At 49.2% G+C, this 22,711-nt stretch overlaps 1 non-coding gene across 1 annotated transcript; it reads left to right on the forward strand.

The window, feature by feature from the left end:
• The first annotated feature begins 264 nt into the window (after positions 1-264).
• On the forward strand, positions 265-337 carry trnaf-gaa (transfer RNA phenylalanine (anticodon GAA)). Its single transcript has one exon. It is a non-coding gene; the product is annotated as a tRNA-Phe (tRNA).
• Positions 338-22,711: the final 22,374 nt, after the last annotated feature.

A 22,711-nucleotide genomic window follows, 5' to 3' on the forward strand; every position in this document is an offset into this window, starting at 1 on the left:
CGGCAACCCCTCACACCTGCACGTGTCACAACCTAAGGTGTGGTCATGAGACAACCATGGAGTGTTGTTCTGTTCTTGCTAATTGTTTCCTGCCCGTCGCAGGCAGGAGTCCATGCGAGAAAGATGCGCTGGACAGAGCTCAGAGGGCGCAGCTGGGTAGCTTTCCTTCTGAGTGACATTCCTGCAACACTCTCCCGCTCCTCTTGGTGCGCTCATGCCGCAACACAGGAAGGCTGGAGCAGGTGGCTGTGCGCCCTGCGCACCGCTGAAATAGCTCAGTTGGGAGAGTGTTAGACTGAAGATCTAAAGGTCCCTGGTTCGATCCTGGGTTTTGGCATTTTGTTTCATCGCGCCCTTTGTTCCTCTCTCCAGCGCCCCCTGCCTAAAGTGATGCTTCCCTTTCTCAGCCCGAAACGCAAGCGAGACACCAGCAGCGGTCCTTGCAATTTTCCGTAGTGTAGCGGCTTTCATGTTTGCCTAACACGCGAAAGGTCCCCGGTTCGAGACCGGGTGGAAACAGCCTCGTCTTGCACACTCCTGTACTTCACAGAGGTATTGAGCGACCGGTCATTTGTTCCCAATGTATTTCCGGTGCCTTCATGCACTCTTGTACCAAACGCACGTTCCTTCTGTACACGGAGCCGATCATTTGCAATTGGGCTGTGCCGACAGACTAGGACGAGCTCTGTCGGCTCAAAAGCAGCGCAGGACCTGCAAGAACAACAGAAAGATTAGCATCCAGCGGGGACTTCTTAGTGAGCCTAAGATCTCATCAAGAATCGGCTCCAACAACAGGGCTGGGCGCATTGTTCCATTCTCCGACCACTCTCGTTGTAAACAAGTCCCTCCTGGTCTCTGCTTGAATTGCACTTTCCTGCGTTTGCTTTGGTGTAACTGGCTTCTCCTGCATGGGCGAATGTGAAGAAGATCCTTAGTAAGTCATTGAAGAAACCCAAGAAGAGGTCGGAGTGGCCTCTGTCGTTCATCAACGATCCAGTCAGGCAGTACTCCTCTGTAAAGCGCCGTTCGTTCACAGTGATTGGTTTTTTTTTGCCTTCATTCGTGCAAGTAGTAAAAGCAGACGCCCCTTTAGGGAGCCTGTCAGCACCCGGAGTTTTCCCCTTCTGTAAGCTCTCCATCCCCCTCAAGTACTTCCCTATCTTCTTCACTCAAAACGTTTTCTAGCTTTGAGGTAAAAAAATGAATTTCTTCATCCTTTACCTCTGTAGAGCTGTACAGTCTTGAGTAGAAGTGTCACGCCCTCGGCAGCCAGAGGGCGGTCCTTCTCTGTCCTGTCCCTAGTTTCTGGTCTGCTGTCCTTCCTGTCCCTCTCTTTCCCTTGGGCTAAATATTTCCGGGTCTTGCACTCTGTCCTCGCTCAGCACTGACGTTCGGATGTCCTGAGACCTGCCTAGCACCAGTGCGCCCCACGTCCGCTCCCTGAGGGCACAGGTTTCTATACGGCATTCCTGAACTCTTTGCACTAATGAGCCCGGGCCTTTTTCCCGTCTCGCCGCTACGCATATGGGTCTTTTTTCGCCCTCCTGCTCCCCACAGTTAGTCCTCTTGGACATCCGTTACAAGAAGGCCTCGATACAGGAGAGGATAGCACTCAGCTCTGAACTCTCTCTTCCCTCCTCATCAACTACACTTTCCATGACAGACTTGGAGCCTACCACTTTCCTGAAAAAGAAGCGAGTACACTTCTCATTTTCTTCCAAGAACTGCACTCAGCTTCTTAACAGCACTCCTCGACTACTTTCTTCCGCTATGCTCCGGACATCCTTTTTTTAAAGGGTGATAACCTCGAGCACATCGAAGCCACTGTCTCGTGTAGAGACGCTGCAGCTGCCTCTGTTTCCTGGCTAGCACTCCTCTCCGTCTGGCAGCAGCCTTCCTTCCCTCAGCCATGAAAAAGGCCCTTGTCCTCACCTTCACCTCCTCCCACCACTTTCCTACTGACCTGTACAGACACTGCAAGGACAGCCACTGTGATAGTTTCTCCTTGTAGCGTGATACTACCCCCTCGTTCTCTAGCAGCTTTGTGTTGAGTTTCCAGAGGCCTGGGCCAAAGACAGTCCCGCCCTGGAGTTCCACTCTACACCCTAAAGCCTGATGATCTGAGAAGAAGACAGGCTGAAGAGTGACCCCAACAACTTTCAATCTCTCTGAGACAAAGCAATAGTCAATTCTGGAGCTGCTATTCCTCACTGACCATGTATATCCTGCTGTTGTGGGATATATACATCTATATGTGTCTGAGAGTTTAAAGTCTTGAACTAAGTTTTGCAGGGCCAGTGAGCTGGAATCCAATTTTATCGGAGAGCTAGACTGCCTGTCTGTGTGCTCTAAGATACAATTAAAATCCCCTCCCACTATCACGTCTGTGCTACATAACAATAGGGTAGAGAGTGCCTTGAGTAGCTCCACCCTTTCTCCCACGTCAGTAGGACAATACACATTGATTAGACGCAGGTTAACGGTCCCCCATTCGACATCCACACACAGCAACCTGCCATCTATGACCCTCTGAATACTTTTCAATTTGAATGCCCATCCTTTGAAAAGAATGGCCACGCCAGAGGTTCTGTTGTTATTGTCCCCTGACCAATCAGAAGGCCCTTAATCCCACCTATCTTCAAAGCTTTTATACCTCTCTTGATTGACTTCTTTTTCTTTTTCTTCTTACCAATTTCCTGCCAGCCATCCTCTGAATGAGCCTTCATCAGGGTGGCAGCAGTAAAAGCGTTCACGGAGTCCATTTCAAGGAAGGGGGTAGAGGGAGGAGAAGAGGGGTTCCAGCTGTCCCCATCACCATGCTCTCCTTCTTCCTCGCTCGGGGAGAAAACAGAGTCATTTTTCCTTTTCCTCAAGTCCAGCTCCTGGGAGCACTGAGGGGAAAGGGGTGCAGCCGATGCACCAGTCTCCTCTTCCCCCTCACCCACCAGCTGCTGCAGATCCTCCATGATGGACTGGATGGAGGAGAGGAGGGCATCTGTACCACTTGCAGAGTCTGAGAAAAGCAGCTCCGCTGAATCCTGGGTATCCTCGCTGGACCCGCTCCACCGGGGGGCCCCACACTGGCCCTAGTTCTGAGGACCAGGAGTGGGGGAGGGGTCCTCGCTGTTCTCGGGGGTTTTCAAACACTCATGCTTGTCTGGTGCAGTCTGCATTTGTGGGGGCGTAGTGGATTTCTCTTCCACCGGCCCCGGAGCCACAGCAGGACTGATCCAGGCTGGAGGCTGAGAGTCTTTGTCCAACAAGGGTTCTTTCTTTGACTTGTTGTTTGCTTTGGATTTTTGGGAAGGTTTGGCTGAATGAAGCACTGCCTCATCCTTTCTCATTTTGAGTTTATTGGCGTAGGCGTGAGGGCAGTTCTTAAAAACGTGTCCTTTGAGCCACATAAATTACACTTTGGCAGCATTGAACAGTCAGAGGCTAAATGTCCCTGTTTGCCACAGGTCTTGCAGCATTTCACAGTGCAAGACGATGCCAGGTGTCCCACAGCACCACAGCGCTGACACACCTTTGGTTGTCCCACATAAAAAACATGAATTTCCTTGCTCCTGTTTTTATACCGTCAACATCTCTAACCTCAGTTCCATGGTGGACGGTGCAGTACTGGTTAAGCCAGGTGTGAATGTCCTCCGTCTTTGCCAGATCCGAGAACATAACAACATGCACCGTTTTCCTCTCTCTCTGTGTCAGAGGCTGCAAGTTGATCTTCTCAAGGGCAGGAACTTTCCCTCTTTTTGCCTCAAACACATCCACACATTGTTCAAACAGAGAATAGGTAGCAAAAACAACCTCAAATGCTTTCTGACCTGGGAAAGCAAAGATGAAATCCAAGTGCCGAGGTTCAAAGCCAAGTTCCTTCTGCAACACTTTTCTGCTGAACTGCATGCGATCCATGAAGAGGCCATCCAAAAGCTCAAAACGCACAGCATTCTTGCGGGATCCAAAAGTTGCCATTTCGTAAACTGCAAAACAAACACTGCTTCCACAAAACAAGAAAACAATCCAACTATTCCACCTACAGGCTGATCAAGGTATCACCCCTGCCAGGTAAGTATAAGTTGTATAAGGCCCTGCAAGCGGCCCGCACCCACAGCACAAAGCGCGCAGCCTAGGCCAGCTCCTCGCCCCGCACGCCACCACCTCCTGCTGGGCCCACTCTTTCGCACACTCACACGCCACACCAACACTCAAAAGGGTGGGCAAAACGAGAAAACGAGCGCGCCGTTTCCTACACATCTGCAGTCGCCAATGCGCATTCACAGCATGTCCCGGGACGCAGTTCGGCCTCATTTGCATAACACCAGACCGGCAGATCGCTACGCAATCTCGCGTCGTGCGCCTGCCACGCACCGAACAAACACCGGAGCCTTTTCAGCAATTTCCAAAAAATGGGCTTACTCGCCTGCCCACAAGGCTCCGTCTCTTACCTGCTCTCCAGAGCCTGCTGCCTTCTGTGCTGTTCTCTCGGCACCGCTGCAGCGCACACAACTCCTGCAGCGCGGGGAGAAAGTTTCCACGCTCCGCCGCAGGGAAGGCTCGCTCCGTGCGCACACGTCCTTTCAATGCCAGTTCAACAAGTGCTCTGCATTAGCAGCGTCGGGGCTCCAACGTGTCGCACCTCACCTCACCTCGCACAGCCCCCTCCTTGAATGTCTGGCGCTGGGCATGGCCCGCTCTCCTCCACCTTATCTTATCACGTGTGACCACCGACAATGGCCACAATGCCGGGGAATGGCACCTGTAAAGTGTTAATTGGGGCACAGGAACAGCCCGTCTCGTCTTGGGGGCCGGCTTCAAAGACAATACAGCAAACACAGTGGGGCGGGGGAAGAAGACGACACTACACATGCAGGTACATTCAGCACCGGCGGGAACGAGTCATTTGTCGGTCTTTTCAAGTGCTGGGAGCCGAGTAATCCTTCGCTTGTATTGTTTCTCTCCGGTGACTAGATCTCACCCTGCGAACTCCCGACTGGGCTCACCCACGGCAAACCAGCAGGTGTGAGCCTAGTCGGCACCCGGATGGGAGATTCCCCCCGGAAAAGCTCAGGTTGCTGCTGTTCCTGCAAGAGGTGTAACTGGGACCAGTAGGGAGCGCTCACCCTGCAGTCTGTGTGGCTTTCTTATGCCCCAGCATCCTGATGGCGACAATCTACTGCGCAAACAGGCGCCGTCCTTCGGGGGAGGCGGAAAACCGAGGTCCTGACCCTCCTTGTGTCAGTGTCTCAGGGAGAGGATGGGCACTGTAAGACTGACAGGGCTGTCTGGGTGAAGCTCCTCCTAAAGGTCTAGGCACAGAAGAGCTTCACCAACAGTGTCACACAGCGAACGTGATAACCACTATGCTTGCTTGCGTTTCAGGCTAAGAAAGGGAACAATGGGAACTCGTGCCCAGTGGCCAAGCGCTGAGCTTTGCCAAAGCTATTCAGCTGCTTCCAGTATCTTTGTTGGAGTGCGCTAATTGACCGCGCTCTCACAGCAGAGCCCAGCATGCCTGTCATGGATGGAGCAGGAAAGGCGGCCGCACATTCTACAGCCCTCTCCACACAATCCACAAAATCGGGCTACTGAACTGGAGAAAATCTCCTCTCCAGAAAGTGCAAATATCATCGTGGAGAGTATAAATCCTATTGCCGAAGGTCAACACTGTCTACCTGAGTCAGCCCTCCCACTTCTTGCAGGTTTCCGAGCTGTAGCGATGATCAGTTCGGCTCACACGCGAGAGGTCCTCGGTTGAAAACATGCGCCTCCTCTTCTCGTACGTTTTGCACATGATCGAGTGGTTTAAATGCGGCTCCTTCGTACATGGTGCTGATCTTTTGGAAAGCAGGAGGCAAAACTGACACGTTTTCATATCAGGAATTGAACCCAGGACACCTGGGTGAAAATCAGGAACCGTAACCACTAGACCATATGGGAGCATGCAGCCATGTTGTTCCGTGCGTAATGTAAGCAAACTGTAATTGTTGCCTTCATGACCTGCTTGGTGGAGAAAACACACAAGAGAGTTGGCACTCAGAGTGTCGAAGGGTCGATGTATACTAGGGCTCAGTTGAAATACAACGTTAGGACTTTTCCGACTAGTGTCACACGAAGAGAATACATCCTTCCCACCCCTCGGTGTCTGTCTTGGTAACTCGCTGTGATCGTATAGTGGTAAGTTTTTTGTGTTGCAACAACCCCGGTTTGATTCCGGGTCTTGGCAGAATAGGTGGAGTACTGCCTGCCTGGATGGTTGGTGAACGACAGAGGCCACTCCGACCTCTTCACGGTTTTCTTCAATGACTTACTAAGGATCTTCTTCACATTCGCCCATGCAGGGGAAGCCAGTTACACCAAAGCAAATGCAGGAAAGTGCATTTCAAGCAGAGACCAGGAGGGACTTGTTTACACCGAGAGTGGTCGGAGAATGGAACAATGCGCCCAGCCCTGTTGCTGGAGCCGATTCTTGATGAAATCTTGGGCTCACTAAGAGGCCCCTGCTGGATGCTAATCGTTCTGTTGTTCTTGCAGGTGCTGCGCTGCTTTTGAGCCAATAGAGCTTTGCAAATTGCAAATGATCGGCTCCGCGTACAGAAGGAACGTGCGTTTGGTACAAGAGTGCATGAAGGCACCGGAAATACATTGGGATCAAATGACCGGTGGCTCAAGTGCTCTGTGAAGTACGGGAGCGTGCAAAAAGAGGCTGTTCGCACGTGGTCTCTAACTGGGGACCTTTCGCATGTGAGGCAAACGTAATAACCGCTACACTACGGAAACCTGCAGGGGCTGCTTCTGGTGCCTCGCTTGCATTTCGGGCTGAGAAAGGGAAGCGTCACTTTAGGCAGGGGTCGCTGGAGAGAGAAACAAAGGGCGCAATGAAACAAAACACCAAAACATGGGCTCAAACCAGGGATCTTGACATCTTCAGTCTAACACTCTCCCAACTGAGCTATTTTGGCCATGCACAGAGCCCACAGCCACCTGCTCCAGCCCTCCTGTGTTGCGGCATGTGACGGGCAGGAAACAATTAGCAAGAACAGAACAACACCCCACGGGTGTCTCATGACCAACCCTTAGGTTGTGACACGTGCAGGTGTGAGGGGTTGCCGGGCCACATTGGACCAGAACTTGGGTGGAGGGGGGGCGGGAAAGCAGACAAAGAGGTGACACCTTAAGATCTGCATGATCACAGCTCTCCGACGCCCCAGGCTACCGCTCGATAAGCTACTGGATACACCTGCCCCTCCTCACACAGACCGTGGAAAACCCCCGAGTGGCAGGGCACTCTCTTCCTCCCAGGAGCCCTTGGACACGACGCACAGACAGAGCAACGGGAGCCACTGCCTGCGACACGGCTCCAGGCAGGACTCCACTCCGCAGGAGACACAGAGCAGAGGAGATGGGGGCAGCTTAGCTCCTGTGCAGAGACCTGAGCTGTTGTTGCTGCGGACGCTGTCTTTTCTTTTCTCGGGGTAAGAGTGAATGTTGAGTTGCCCTTAGAAATTAAGCAGAACACTTCAACTGTACTGGTGTTTGTGTGTGCGTGCGCCCTGGTGATTCTGGGAGACAGATCGAACCTGGGCTAAAAGAGAGGGGGCTTAGCCCTTTTCCATTTGCTAGTTCAAAGTTGTACAACCCATTTGTATCTGCTAGGCGGCGCAGTCATCGTGCACAAAGAATGCTTTGACAAGCGTCAAAAGCAAGTCATTCCGAGTTAGTCGTTTGTGTTTTCGAAATGCTGAATTGCTGCAAAATGCTGAAATGATCTCACGGTTCCTCAGATGTCATTTCTGCTCCGTAAAGGAATCACAGCACGCGTAGGCTTCCAGCATGGTGGGTCGGGACACGGTGCCGGGGGTCGACAAGAGCGATGTCTCCTCGTTAGTATAGTGGTGAGTATCCCTGCCTAACACACGGCAGACCGGGGTTCGATTTCCTGATGGGGAGTCGCTCTGCTTCTATCTCCTTAGAGGATCGGACTGCCTTTCATGTCTCTGTGTCTTTTTCACAGCATTGTGCACCTTTTCATTGCTCTCGCTTTCAGAGCCTCTGCACGGCACACGACTCGACATAAGGACGCGCATTGAAGTAAAAGCAGGAAGCGCTCACAAGTGACTCTGGACCTCAACACCTGTTGATGGGTCACTTTTGTTAGACACAGCAGTAGAGCCCAAGCCCATCTATACACATACTCACACACACTGACAGATATATGCACACACACACACACACACACACACACTATCATGCACTGAAAGATACCCATCCAAATACTCACACACAGACACGACACACACAGACACTACGAATACTTATAGACACACAACCACAAACTCACAAACACACACACACCGACAGACACCACACACTCCACACAAACACCACACACAAACAGACACATACACTCATAACTACAAATACACTATAAATAACACTAATACAAATACCACTAATATTGCAACAGTAACACTATCACTAAGACTTACACTATCATCCTCTCTAACACTGACACAAAATACTACTACACTAATAATACTAATAATAACAGTAATGCTATCACTAAAACTAACATGACTACTAGTGTAAATAATCTAACCTTATCTCTGTAATTATCACTAATATTAACAGGAATACTAGCATTAAAACAATCAATAGCACTCTCATCATTAATACTCACATGAAAACTATCATTAATATTAAAACTACCGATTGTACTCACACTAATATTAACATGAAGACACTAATATTAGTGTTAGTTGCTGTCCTTGACGTCACACCACTCTTTGTAACGAAGGCGAGACACCTAGCCGTGGAGAGTGACGTGGCGCCTGTTGCTGTGGTTACCATACTGATGATTTGTAAACAGTGGAAAAATGCATTTAAACTGTTACCTACACAAATTTATCAACTTGGAACATAATTTTTAAGCTCTAGCATACAATTCCTAAACAATCATTTGAATAATAATTCTTTAATTTCAGATTGAACATTATTTACACTAAAGGCACTATGGTCGTGCACCTTTTCATTGCTCTCGCTTTCAGAGCCTCCGCACGGCACACGACTCGACATCAGGAAGCACAGTGAAGTGAAAGCAGGAAGCGCTGCGACATGCACTGTGCAGATCCCGACACACTAAGAGCTGAGTGGGTCTGTTCAATGCACAAAGAACGCTTTGATAAGCGTCAAAGGCAAGTCATTCCGAGTTGGTCGTTTGTGTTTTCCGTTCAGACGCGAAATGATGAAATGATCTCTCAGCTCCTCAGTTGTCATTTCTGCTCCGTAAAGGAATCACAGCACGCGTCGGCTTCCAGCACGGTGGGTCGGGACACGATGCCGGGGGTCGGAGAGAGCGATGTCTTCCTCGTTACTATAGTGGTGATTATCCCCACCTGTCACGCGGGAGACCGGGGTTCATCAGGACGTGCATTGAAGTGAAAGCAGGATGCGCTGTGACATGCACTGTGCAGATCCCGCCACACTAAGAGGTGAGTGGGTTTGTTCAATCACAGCGCTAGGCGAATCCCCAATCCCCTTTTGTGCATGGCGACAAAAGAAGCCTGTCTGTTTCCACCCGGTTTTGAACCGGGGACTTTTCGCGTGTGAGGCAAACGTGATAACCACCACACTACGGAAACGATGGTCGAGTGTGCCCAGCGGCCCAGTGCTGAGCTTCGCCAATGCGATTCAGCTGCTTCCAGTGCATTTATTGGAGTGCGCTGATGGACCGTGCTCTCTCTCCAAAGACCAGCACGCCTGTCATGGACGGAGCAGGAAAGACTACGCCACATTCTACAGCCCTCTCCACGCAATTGACAAAATCAGGCTACTGAAGTGGAGAAAATCGCCTCTCCAGAAAGTGCAAATATCATCTTGGAGAGTATATATCCTATTGCCGAAGGTCAGCCATGTCTACCAGAGTAACCCTCCCACCTCCTGCAGCGATGATCAGCTCGTCTCACACACGATAAGTTTCGGTTGGAAACAAGCGCCCCCTCTTCTCGCCCGTTTTGTAGTTTTAATGCGGCTCCTTCGTACACGGTGCTGATCTTTTGGAAAGCAGGAGGCAAAACCGACACGTTCACATACCGGGAGTCGAACCCGGGCCGCCTGGGTGAAAACGAGGAATCCTAACCGCTAGACCATATGGCAGCGAACAATCACGCTGTTCCCGGCATCATGCAAGCAAACTACATAAATATGAGAAAACGCACAAGACAGTTGTCACTCAGAGAGTCGAAGGAACGTGCGTTTGGTACAAGAGTGCATGAAGGCACCAGAAATACATTAGGACCAAATGACCAGTCGCTCAGACCTTTGTGAAGTACAGGAGCGTGCAGAACGAGGCTGTTTCCACCCAGTCTCGAACCGGGGACCTTTCGCGTGTTAGGCAAACGTGATAGCCGCTACACTATGGAAACGGTGGAAGATAAGAATCACGAGAATCAATTTAATTCCTAAGGGTTAAGTACTTGTTTTGAGTATCTAATGTAGAAGTTTTAAACAAGTTCAATTACGAAATGGTCTAAATGAATGATATACCGAACTTATGTCCTCTTGATATGTGTAACTGAATGAATTTATATCTTTTGTATTCTGATAACCCTTACGATAAGATCTGTTAGGTTTACATGCATATTCTATATATTAATAAATGTATCCTCATGTATTAGTACCTGTATGTGTGTTGTTTGAGTTATATCACATGGTTGGATTCTAAGACCATTAAAAAAATCAATTTTGTGATTAACTGCCACAAAAATAAGTGTCCCAGTAAATGCCCAAACCCCTACAGAACTGGTGCCTCGTGAGAGCACACTACAACAGTGTGTGATCTCCTGTCCCAGCCTGAGGAGCAGACAGTGAGCCTGTCTCTCAATAATACTAATAATACAGTGTGTGATTCCCTGCCCCAGCCAGAGGAACAGATAGTGAGCCTGTCTCTCAATAATAATAATACAGTGTGTGATCTCCTGTCCCAGCCTGGGAAACAGTGAGTCAGCCTCTCAATAATTATAATACAGTGTGATCTACGGTCCCAGCCTGAGGAACAGTGAGTTTATCTGTCAATAATAATAATACAGTGTGATCTCCTGTCGCAGCATGAGGAACAGTGAGCTTGTCTCTCAATAATAATAATACAGTGTGATCTCCTGTCGCAGCATGAGGAACAGACAATGAGCCTGTCTCTCAATAATAATAATACAGTGTGTGACCTCCTGTCCCAGCCTGAGGAACAGTGAGCCTGTCTCTCAATAATAATAATAATAATACAGTGTGTCATCTCCTGTCCCAGCCTGAGGAACAGTGAGCTTGTCTCTCAATAATAATACAGTGTGATCTCCTGTCCCAGCCTGAGGAACAGTGAGCCTGTCTCTCAATAATAATAACCTAGTGTGGAATGTCCTGTCCCAGTCTGAGGAACAAACCGTGAGCATGTCTCTCAATAATAATAGAACAGTGTGTGATCTCCAGTCCCAGCCAGAGGAACAGACAGGGAGCTTGTATCTCAGTAATAATAATACAGTGTGTCATTTCCTGCCCCAGCCAGAGGAACAGACAGTGAGCATGTCTCTCAACAATAATATGAATGAACTGTGTGATCTCCTGTCCCAGCCTGAGGAACAGACAGTGAGCCTGTCTCTCAATAATAATAATACAGTGTGACTTCCTGAAACCGAAACCAAGTAGTGAACCCACTTGCGGGAGCTGACAGAGACGAGTCGTGATCCAAATACCGTAGCCGAAGGAGAGAGCCGAGAGTCCAAGGGAAGCCAGTGATCCAAACCGAGAGGGAGTAGCCAAAGCCAAACCGTAATCCAAAACCATAGACGAAGGGGAGAGCCAATAATCCAAGGGAAGCCAGTGAACCAAACTAAAAGAAAGCAACCGAAGCCGAGCCGTAATCCAATAGACGTAGTAAAAGGAGAAAAACCAAAGTCAGAACCAGAACAGTATGAGGAGGTAGAAGCTCGAAAGGGAAACCAATACTGAGCGAGGAGGTAGGGAAAGACTAATGCTTAAATACCAGATGAGACGGAGGTATGGTGGTGAACGCGTACCGTGATAGGTGGACTGATGAACTAATGCTACGCCTTCTTCTGCCTCTTTCGTTGCCGAGAGGCAGGGATCGTAACAAATACAGTGTGATCTACTGTCCCAGCCTGAGGAACAGTGAGCCTGTCTCTCAATAATAATAATACAGTGTGTCATCTCCTGTCCCAGCCTGAGGAACAGTGAGCTTGTCTCAAGAATAATAATACAGTGTGATCTCCTGTCCAAGCCTGAGGAACAGAAGGCCTGTCTCTCAATAAAAATAATACAGTGTGTGATCTCCTGTCCCAGCCTGAGGAACAGACAGTGAACCCTTCTCTCAATTATAATAATCCAGTGTAATCATAGCTGTCCCAGGGACGCCATAAATGTAACGTTGTCATAGCCAAAATGTAACTGTAGAAGCTCTCTGAAGGCACCAGTTCTGTAGGGTTTGGTCATTTACTGAGACAATTATTAATTGTAACAGTAAATCACAAAGTTGATTCTTTTGATGGCTTTAGAATCCAACCATGCGATATAACTCAAACAACGCACACACACAGGTACTAATACACGAGGATACATTTATTAATACATAGAATATGCATGTAAACCTAACAGATCTTATCGAGAGGGTTATCATAATACAAAATATATATATTCAGTCAGTTACAAAGAGTTACACATCAAGAGGACATACGTTCAGTATATCATTCATTAAGACCGTTTCATAAATGAACTTGGTTATAACTTCTACATTAGATACTCAAAACAAGTACATAACTCTTAGGAATTAAATTGATATCAACTGGTTGGGATAACAATTGAATTCTCGAGCTGTAATGCATTGAAGTTGAATACTCATCCAATCTCTGGGGATTCAGATCTCCTGCGGGCACAAAGAAACAGTTGCAGGCTGTTGCTGTCCAATCCGCGCTCTCTGGCTCGGTGCCAGGCTGTGCTGTGCGGCTTGCGACGGTGCACTGCTGATGCTCACTGACCGGCTAGTTAGTGTCGGCTTTAACTAGCAAAGTTTGTGCACAGGAGAAAAGATGACTGTGGGTCCCAGCAAGTCAGGAAGAAGACCGGTTCGTTCCTGATGAAGAGCTAGTTCTGAATAGTGATTCAGCTGTCCACAGTTCTGACCTGCTCACGAGGCCTGCTGCTGGTGCTAACCTCGGGTGGATCCTCTGGTTACTCTCTGGCAACCTCTGCTCTCGACTCTTAGAACAAAGGAAAGTTCTGGCACTCGGACACACTGGGCGTTCCGTTGGTTTCCGGGCTGAGTCTCAGGATGGTCAGGAGGCGCGCTGCGAGAATGTCCTGCCCTTGGGAGCCTTCTGCTCCTGGGCCATCCTGCCCTGGAATTCTCCTTTGAATTCCCTTTAGAATTGTCCACAGAATCCTCCAGAAATCTTGAATCTCTCAGGCTCTCTGTATTGCCTGTTTTTACCTGGAGGAACTTCAGCTCATTGATTGGCTGAAAGTTCCATGGGCATCAGAGTTCCACATGGGTTACTCGGCCCTACCAGTCCCTGATTGGTTGATCAAGGTGAGATATGAGTCACTTACTCCTGACACTTAGGAATGCAGTACAGATGTCCATCTGGCACTCCCTAGACAGATAGGCGCCAATGGATGACCAATGATCATGATAGCCAGGCTTAGCTAATTGCATCCCTCTTTGGGAGCTGTCCTTATCAAAGGAACCTTAAATCAGCCTGCATGAATAGTTTCTCTGTGACTGCACCACAGAGATGAACAGAGAAATGAGGCCTAATTTGGGAAAGCTCAGAAACACTTAATTCTGCCTTATTAATAAGCCTCACTGCTACACCAGTGTGGAATGTCCTGTCCCAGCAAGAGGAACAGACAGTGAGTCTGTATCTCAATAATAATAATACAGTGTGTGATCTCCTGTCCCAGCCTGGGGAACACTGAGCCTGACTCTCAATATTAATAATACAGTGTGTCATTTCCTGCCCCAGTCAGAGGAACAGACAGTGAGCCCGTCTCTCAATAATAATAATACAGTGTGTGATCTCCTTTTCCAACTTGAGGAACAGACAGGAGTGAACCAGTCTCTCAATAATAATAAAGCAGATTATGATCTGCTGTCCCAGCCTAAGGAACAGTCAGGAAAGAGCAGGTCTCTCTATAATAATACAGTTTGTGATCTCCTGTCCCAGCCTGAGGAACAGACAGTGAGCCTGTCACTTAATAATAATAATACAGAGTGTTATTAAAACTCTCAATAATAGTAATACAGTGTGATCTACTGTCCCAGCCTGAGGAACAGTGAGCTTGTCTCTCAATAATAATAATACAGTGTGTCATCTCCTGTCCAAGCCTGAGGAACAGTGAGCTTGTCTCTCAATAATAGTAATACAGTTTGAACTCCTGTCCCAGCCTGAGGAACAGTGAGCTTGTCTCTCAATATTAATAATACAGTCTGATCTCCTGTCCCAGCCCGAGGAACAGTGAGCCTGTCTCTAAATAATAATAATACAGTGTGTGATCTCCTGTTCCAGCCGAAGGAACAGACAGTGAGTTTGTCTCTCAATAATAATAATACAGTGTGTGATTTCCTGTCCCAGCCTGAGGAACAGACTGTGAGCCTCTCTCAATAATAATAATACAGTATGTGATCTCCTGTCTTAGTCTGAGGAACAGACAGTGATCCTGTTTCTCAATAATAATAATCCAGTGTGGGATGTCCTGCCCAGTCTGAGGAACAAACAGTGAGCCTGTCTCTCAATAATAATACTACAGTGTTGGATCTCCTGTCCCAGCCTGGGGAACAGTGAGCCAGACTCTCAATAATAATAATAATACAGTGTGATCTTCTCTCCCATCCTGGGGAAAAGACCGTGAGCCTGTCTCTCAGTAATAATAATACAGTGTGTGATATACTGTCCCAGCCCAAACGAAGACACAGTGAGCCTATCTGTCAATAATAATACAGTGTGTGATCTCCTGTCCCAGCCTGAGGAACAGACAGTGAGCCTGTCTCTCAATAATAATAATACAGTGTGTGCTCTCCTGTCCCAGCCTGAGGAACAGTGAGCAGTCCTAATAGTTACTGCTTTCCTGATTTAGCTCAGCAGCTTTTATTTCGCATGAAGCGCAAGCAACTTGTGAGAACAGGTTGGGTTTGCTGTGCTCAACTGGCTCGGCGTCTTCGTGTTGTAGCGCCGCAACGGTGTGTTTTCCTTCCTTCTCTTTTCAGCCCGGAAGAAACATTTTACTTGTTCCTTTTGTAGCTGACGCATGCCGACGCCTGTGATGTGTTGTGGATTTTCTCCTTCTTGAATTTGTACTCCTCCTCCCTCTGTCTACCTCTCCCTCTCTCTAGCTCTCCCTTTTCCCTTCCCTACCTCTCTCCCTACCTCTACCTCTCCCTCTCTCTACCTCTCCCTTTTCTCCTCCCTACCTCTATCTCTCCCTCTCTCTACCTCTCCATCTCTTCCTAACCCCATATCTCTCCACTTCTCTCCCTCTCCCTCGCCCTCCACCTCTCTCCCTCTCTCTACCTCTCTATCGCTCTACCTCTCTCTACCTCTCCTTACCCCTCTCTGCTCTCTCTCTCTCACTTTGGAGTTTATTTTCCTGACAGAAATCCGGCTCTGTCCCTCCTGTGGAAGATAGGTGATGCAGGATGAGAGCCCCTAAGCGAGAGCACTGCAGCGGCAGGTTCTTTTTCAAATGAAGAGCCCCAGTCGCGGTAGAAAATCACCCGGAAAAGAGACTTTCAATGTAGGAAAAAAAAGTCGTTAGTAACAGACATAATATGTTTGTTATGTTTTTTTACTCGCTGCGATGTGTGACTAAGCTCATACGACTAAGAGTTGCCCCATTTGTCTAGATCTGGTAACCTGCTCGTCGCTGGTGGGCCAGATCGTGTCCCCCGTCACTATACTGGGGCATTAGGTCCCACACAGACCGCAGGGTGAGCGCCCCCTGCTGGCCCAACAGAGAGGGAGAGGTAGAGGTAGGGAGAGAGGTAGGGAGGGGAAAAGGGAGAGGTAGGGAGAGAGGTAGAGAGAGGGAGAGGTAGAGGTAGGGAGAGAGAGGAGGAGTACAAATTCAAGCAGAGGCCTGAGTGGAGCACTGTAGTATGGCCCTGACATCAATCCCTCAACTCTCTGCATAAAGCACTGTCATATAGCCCTGACACCCACCCCTCCACTCTTTGAATAAAGCAGTGTCGTCAAGCCCTGACATCCCACCCCCGCCACTCTCTACGTAAAGAAGTGTCGTATGGCCCTGACATCCCACCCCCACCACTAACTGCATGAAGTAGTATCGTCAGGCCCTGACATCCCACTCCCACCACTGTCTACGTAAAGAAGTGTCGTATGCCCCTGACACCAATCCCACCACTCTCTGCATTAAGCACTGTCGAATGGCCCTGACATCCCACCCCCGCCACTCTCTACGTAAAGAAGTGTCGTATGGCCCTGACGCCCACCCCTCCACTGTCTGCGGAAAGCACTGTTGTATAGCCCTGACACCCACCCCTCCACTCTCTGCAGAAAGCAGTGTCGTCAAGTCCTGACATCCCTCCCCCGCCACTCTCTGTGTAAAGCACTGTCGTATGGCCCTGACATCACATCCCCACCACTCTCTGCGTAAAGCACTGTCGTATAGCCCTGACACCCACCCCTCCATTCTCTGCATAAAGCAGTGTCGTCAAGCCCTGACATCCCTCCCCTGCCACTCTCTATGTAAAGAAGTGTCGTATGGCCCTGACATCCCACCCCCCCCACTTACTGCGTAAAGTAGTATCGTCAGGCCCTGACATCCCACCCCTGCCACTCCCTGCGTAAAGAAGTGTCGTATGGTCCTGACATCACACCCCCACCACTCTCTGCGGAAAGCACTGTCGTATAGCCCTTACACCCACCCCTCCACTCTCTGCAGAAAGCAGTGTCGTCATGCCCAGACATCCCACCCCCTCCACTCAATTCAATTCAATTCAAGGTGCTTTATTAGCATGACCGATGGGTACAATCAGTGTCTCCAATGCAAATAAAAATAATAAAATTAACATGGAACAAGACAAAAAATAGAAGTAAAATAAAATCTACAGACATGTTACAGACATTTACAACAAAGACATATTATAAAATATTGACATATACTATAGGCGGCTGGAGCATTATTCGGAGACAGACTCACTGTTCCTCAGGCTGTGACAGGAGATCACATACTGGGCTGCCAGATCAACTGAGTTCCCTCCTCCCTCTCCCAGTAGGATTGGGACCCGTTGTGATTCTGGCAGGTATGGGAATTCTGGGATTAGATTTCTGAATTTCGGGAAGAATGTTTCTCTAATCCCAGAGTATCTGTCACAGTGCAGTAGGAAGTGCACCTCTGTCTCTATTTTTCCCCGCTGGCAGTGGGAGCACAGCCTGTCCTCTCTGGGCAGCCAGGTCTGCCTGTGTCGCCCAGTTTCTATGGCCAGGCTGTGGTCACTGAGCCTGGACTTCGTCAGGGTCTGTTTTTGTTTGTTATATTTTATTTTGGTCAAATATTCAGCTAGTGTGTATTGTCTGTTTAGGGTTCTGTAGCATTCCAGTTTATGTTGTGTTTGTGTGTGTGTGTCCCAGTGTGTGAAATATTGCTGTTTGATCTGTGCTGTGATGTGGTTGAGTCTGGGTTGTGGTGCTCTAGCAGTCCTGTCCTGAGGCTGGTTAGTGTTGGTGTGGCTCAGGTCGGTGAGCCTCAGGACCAACTGGCTCAGGGGGCTCTGTTTTGGGCTCAGCTCTTGGCTCAGCAGGGCTTTGTGGTGGTAGGAATTTTGGTCACTGTTTTTTAGGTGTAGCCAATACTTTAATATTCTTTTCTGTATGTTTATCAATAGTGGGTACTGGCCTAATTCGGCCCTGCACCAGTTGTTAGGCGTTTTTCTCTGCACACGGAGGATGATTCTACAGATCTCCATGTGCAGAGTTTCTGTGGGGTGTTTGTCCCATTGGGTGTAATCCTGGTCTGTGAGGGGACCCCACACTTCACTGCCGTAAAGGGCAATGGGTTGGATTACACTTTCAAATATTTGGAGCCAGATTCTTGTTGGTGGGTTGATGTTGAAGAGCCTCCTTCTTATTGCGTAGAAAGCTCTGAGTGCCTTCTCCCTCAGTGCCTTCACTGCCAGGTCAAAACTCCCGGAAGAGCTGATGGTGAGACCGAGATATGTGTAGCTGGATGTGTGCTCCAATGTGTTGTTGTTCTGTGTGAATTTATACCTGTTTCCTTGAGGTCTGGCTTTCTTCTGGAAAACCATAACTCTGGTCTTGTCCAGATTGACTGTCAGTGCCCAGGTCTGACAGTACTGCTCCAGCAGTGCCAGGTTCTGCTGCAGCCCCTGTTCCGTGGGCGACAGCAGGACCAGGTCATCTGCGTAGAGCAGGAACTTGATTTCTGTGTCGTGTAGTGTGAGACCAGGAGCTGCAGACTGCTCCAACATTCCTGCTAATTCATTGATATAGATATTGAACAGTGTTTGGCTCAGGCTGCAGCCCTGTCTCACCCCACGGCCTTGGGTGAAGAATTTAGTCCTTTTGTTTCCAATTTTCACTGCACATTTGCTCTCTAAATACATTGATTTAATTATGTCGTACACTTTGCCCCCTATGCCACTTTGGAGTAGTTTATAAAACAATCTCTCATGCCAAATCGAGTCAAATGCTTTTTTGAAATCGACAAAGCAGGCAAAAATTTTTCCTTTGTGTTTTTGGTGGACGTGTTTGTCTATCAGTGTGTGTAGGGTGTAAATGTGATCAGATGTGCGGTGACCTGGCAAGAAGCCAATCTGACTTTTACTCAGGACATTGTGTTCAGTAAGGAAGGCCAGTATTCGTGTATTTAGGATACTGCAGAATACCTTACCCATGTTACTGTTCACACAGATGCCCAGGTAGTTGTTGGGATCGAGTTTATCTCCACTCTTATAGATTGGCGTGATCAGTCCTTGGTTCCAGGCCTCGGGGAAACATCCAGCTGTCATGATGAGATTGAGGAGTTTGAGCAGGGCTTGTTGCAACTTTGGGCTGCTGCATCTCATTTATGACACCATCATGGCCACAGGCTTTGCGTGGTCTGAGGGCCTGGAGTTTGTCCAGTAACTCCTGCTCAGTGATTGGGGAGTCTAAGGGGTTTTGGTTGTCTTTGATACCCAATTCCAAAATTTTGAGTTTTTCATAAATGGTGTTTTGGACTGATTGATTTGTATTTGGGAGCTTTTCATAGAGATTTTCAAAGTATGTTTGCCAGATTGTTCTATTTTGGATGGCCAATTCTTCTGGTTTTGATTTGTTTAAGTTGTTCCACTTCTCCCAGAAACAGTTCTGATTTAGTGACTCCTCAATTTCTGCAAGTTGTTTGTCTATGTATGTGTTTCTTTTCTTTTTCAGCGTGTGTTTGTAAAGTTTTACCATGTCAGAGTACCTGAGTCGCAGATCTGTGTTGTGTGGTTGTCTGTGTTTTTCATTTGAGACTTTTCGTAGTGCATTTCTGATGTTTTTGCACTCCGTATCAAACCACTTTTCTTTTGCTTTTGTTTTTTGGTAGTTTTTTTATTTAGTTGTTTTTAGCTTAGATTATGATGCTAGTTTGTGGAATAGGTGATTTAGTTTTTGTGTGGCCAAGTTGATGCCTAATTTGTTGGATTGATAGGGAGTGTTTAGGAATGTGTCCATCAGTGTCTGAATTTCGTCATGGCCCAGTGCAGTTTGGTATCTGTCTAGGCTGTTTGTGTCCCATCTGTATGCCTGGTTGAGGTCATACAGCTGGCTGGGCTGTGTCAGTGTGTCTCTGTGCTGGTGTGCTCTCTTCATGTAGAGTGTGATCTGGCTGTGATCACACTCTACATGAAGAGGGAGTTTTCGGAGAGGGGAGTTTGTGGCCTGACAGTGAAGGCACTGATACAGGAGGGGTCCAGGTCGGTGATGGCGTAGTCCACCACACTGCTGCCCAGAGCTGAGCTGTAGGTGAACCTGCCTAGAGAGTCCCCTCTAGTCCTGCCGTTGACGATGTACAGGCCCAGCCCTTGACAGAGCTGGAGCAGCTCGCACCCGGTGCTGTTGACCTTGGTGTCATGGCTGCACCTGAGTGAGGTGACCGGTGTGTGGTACAGAGGGGATTGTCCGAATATGTGAGTGGTTCCCTGTGTGCTGGTGTAGTCTGCCAGTGTGCCTGTTTGTGCATTGAGGTCACCACAGAGCAGCACGTTTCCCTGGCCCTGGAAGTGACCGATCTCCGTGTGGAGACTGGGGAGAATTCCCTCACTGTAGTAGGGGGATTCTGAGGGCGGGATGTAGACAGCACACAGGAAAACCTCATTTTCTGTACAGATGGTATTTCTTTTGATTTTAAGCCAAACTTGTGACTCTTCTTTCTTTACTAATTGTATGGAGTGACTGAGCTCCGCTCTGTACCACACAATGATCCCCCCAGAGTCTCTGCCCCGGGTGATTTGGTTTTTTTTGACAGAGGGCACCATGATCTCCTTGTAGCCTGGGGGACAGTGGGTAGCCAAGTCTCCCCGACACCATGTCTCCTGTAGGATCATGATGTCTGTCTCCTTTACATCCTTGATAAATTCAGGATCAGTGCTCTTCAGCCCAAATTCTGACGAGCCCAGACCCTGAATGTTCCACATACATTTACATCATCAACAGAAACAAGTATTGTGCTGGGTTTTTGTCTGTCGCTGTGGGTGATGGAAGTTCAGTTCATAAGCCGGGTGCAGATGAGGTTCAGGAGCTGCCGGATTTCTCCCAGCTCCAAACCGCTCGGGACTGCTGGTCTGGCCAGGGCTGCGGCGTAGCTGTGCAGGAGGGGCTCGGTCCGTCTCTGCTGTTGTACTGGGTGGGGAGATGTTGTGGTTCTGGTCCGGTTTAGCTGCTGGTCTGGGTGAGGGGCATGGGGTGGGGCGCTGGTTCTGGTCCTGTTCGGTCGTTGGTCTGTGTTGGAGGGCTGTAGGGTGGTGCTGGTTCTGTTCTTTGTGGGTTGAGCTGGTCTGGGTTGGGAGTGTGGGTGCTGGGGCATTCCTCTGGTAGTCCTCCTGTTTCTCATTGGGGTGCTGTTTGGGTGTCTGCCCAGTGTGGTGTCTTTCAGAGTTTTTGTGAAGAGTCCAATGGTCTGTTTTTTGAGGTGTTTATGGTCGTGTAGATGCTGTGGTCCAAGGGTGGAGTGATGGGCCAGGTAGACGTTTGGGAGCAGGGTGCAGCACCGTGAGATCTCGGCATTGATTCTCTGGATGGTGTGGTGCTGCTCGTCCTGTCTCGGCAGCAGGGTGGAGATGACAATTCGGGCACGAGGGAACTCCTGTATGGCCCTCTCTGCCACTCTCCTGATGGACTGGGCCACCTGCTCCCTCTGGGTCCTCAGGTCGTTGGTGCCGGTGTGGATGATGATGTGCTGAGGAGCTCCCAGTACCGACCTGGACAGCAGCTGCAGGGCCTTCTCTGTTGTCGGACACCAGAGCTTTGCTGTTTGTAATCGATGTGCTCATCGATGTACCTCCCGTTGGAGTTGATGAGAAGGGCTACTTCCATGCGTCTGCCTCTGGTGTCCAGTCTGCTGGAGGGGCGCTGTGCTGCCGGGCGGGGGGCTGCTTGGGGGGGTGCAGTGTGTGAGGTGGAGGAGTTGGGTGGGGCCGGGTGTGTGTGTGGGTCACCCTGAGTGTTCGGCAAGGTGGATGTGCTTTTGGGCAGTAGAGTTGTGAGGGGATTTGGGGTGCCGGGGGGTGCAGTGGGTGTGGTGTTTGCTAGGGTGGGGGTACTGGGTAAGTGGGAGTTGGTGGTGGGGGTTGTAGGGGTGTCAGGTTGTGTGGAGGTGGGTGTGTCTTTGCGGGTTGGTGGTGGGTGTTGTGTGTTGTGTGTTCTGGGTCTCAGGGCTGTTCTGTTGCAGTCCGGGCTGCAGTGGGAAGTAGTGAGTTTCCTCAGCTGGTCTTTGAGAGTCTTGCTTGTCCTTTCCGCGAGCTGCAGCTCCTCTCTCAGCTCTGCTACTTCCGACTGCAGCTTACGGTTGTCCTGCAGTAGCTCTTCCATCTGTGCCCTGAGCTGTTTGTTGGAGGTTTTACATTCGTTCCTGTGTTTGTTAACCTCGTCTCTTAGCTGTTGTGCTGTCTGCCCCTCTGTGAGTCTCCCCAGCATCAGCTCCTTGAACTCAGTGAAGTCCAGCTCCAGAGCAGAATTTCTCTCTCAGGAGGCGCACTGTGCTGTGGTCACAGGGGGGTTGGTGTGGGCTGTGTGTCCGGGTGGTGTGTTTCTGTGTTGCCGAGGGCTACACTCTTGCTGGGCTGTTCTGTGGCTGAGGCTGTGTTTGTGGGCTCCAAGTCAGGTGGAGCTGAACTCTCCGGTGTGGTGGGCATCAGGCTGATGGGTCTCTCTCCTGTTTCTGGGGGAGGTTTCTCCAGGTCGGCCTGTGTTTTGAGGTCTGGGAACTTTTCCTCGAAAAGCTCCAGAGCAGCCTCACTGTCCTGTATCATCACTGTACCATTGTGGTAAGTGTTGACGGTCAGGACAGTGTCTTCTACCTCGCTGTCGCCCCCTATGGAGATTTGCCTGCTTTTGCTGATGCCCCTTCTGGTGGTGTTTGTATAATTCTTACACACAGCTGTGTGCCAGGCATTCGGATACTCAGTAAAAAAGAACAGGTTGGTTTTTAT

Source organism: Lepisosteus oculatus, chromosome 14, assembly GCF_040954835.1.
Source record: "Lepisosteus oculatus isolate fLepOcu1 chromosome 14, fLepOcu1.hap2, whole genome shotgun sequence".
Lineage (NCBI taxonomy): Eukaryota > Metazoa > Chordata > Actinopteri > Semionotiformes > Lepisosteidae > Lepisosteus > Lepisosteus oculatus.